General features: G+C 44.6%; 1 pseudogene; it reads right to left on the reverse strand.

The window, feature by feature from the left end:
- Positions 1 to 472: 472 nt before the first annotated feature.
- Positions 473 to 590, reverse strand: LOC126471779 (5S ribosomal RNA; annotated as a pseudogene).
- Between the last annotated feature and the right edge of the window lie 642 nt (positions 591 to 1,232).

Here is a 1,232-nt window from a genome sequence, read left to right on the forward strand (position 1 = left end):
CCTCTTACATGGAAAACAAGTTCTTTCTCTCCTCTCATGCACTGAAGAACCCACAACCGTAAGAGAGTTATTTGGTGTAAATATTTTCTTCGTATGCCTCTCTACATTATTGCAAAAGTGTTATAGAAGTACCGAATATAGAATATAATTTGCGAGTTATGGTAGTGAAAAAATAATCAAATTTTCCTTAATATATCCAAGCAGACCACAAAAAGGTCGCCAATCCCAAACATGAGTTTTGGTCGCTGTTAAACTAAAACTAAACTCCTCCCGCACAGGCCATGGAGGCCCAAAGGTACCGACTGGCCACCGTGCCACTCTCAGCCCACAGGCGTTACTGGATGCTGATATGGAGGGGCATGTGGTCAGCACACCGCTCTCCCGGCCGTAGGTCAGTTTCCGAGACCGGAGCCGCTACTTCTCAATCAAGTGGCTCCTCAGTTTGCCTCACAAGGGCTGAGTGCACCTCGCTTGCCAACAGCGCTCGGCAGACCGGAGGGTCACCCATCCAAGTGCTAGCCCAGCCCGACAGCGCCTAACTTTGGTGATCTGCCGGGAACCGGTGTTACCACTGCGGCAAGGCCGTTGGCCTTTAGTCGCTGTTGGGCTTGTCAAATACGTCCATGTTGGAGTTGGAGTTGGGGGTGGCTCGGCAGAAATTTCCTGGACTTTAGTTTGAAGATGGAAGACAGCAACAATAAATTTAAAATTTATCGAAAAGACTCATTCGCTGACGCATTCGTCCTGGCTTCCTCCCAACATCCTACAGCCAATAAACATGCAGCATTCCACCACATGATACAACATCTCTTTTCTATCCCTATGTCCCAAGAATACTATGAGCAGCAACTTAATACAATAAAAACAATAGCCACAAATTATAAATATAACCCAAAAATCGTGGACAAAATTCTAGGTAAAAAGATTAAGAAGCAAGCCAGGTCCCTACAGTCCCCAATGAAAAACACAGACAAACTGGAAAGAAATTGCGCAGATTATCTTTTATAGGGAAAATTTCAAACAGGATAAGTAAAATTTTGAAGGCAAAGGATTTCTCTGTGCTTTTCTGTGTCCCTCAGACAATAGGTAGTTGCTTGTTCAATGCAAAAGACAAGAAACAATTGCTCTGAGCACTATGGGACTTAACATCTGAGGTCATCAGTCCCGTAGAACTTAGAACTTCTTAAACCTAACTAACCTAAGGACATCACATACTTCCATGCCCGAGGCAG

This window comes from Schistocerca serialis, chromosome 3 (genome assembly GCF_023864345.2).
Source record: "Schistocerca serialis cubense isolate TAMUIC-IGC-003099 chromosome 3, iqSchSeri2.2, whole genome shotgun sequence".
Classification (NCBI taxonomy): domain Eukaryota; kingdom Metazoa; phylum Arthropoda; class Insecta; order Orthoptera; family Acrididae; genus Schistocerca; species Schistocerca serialis.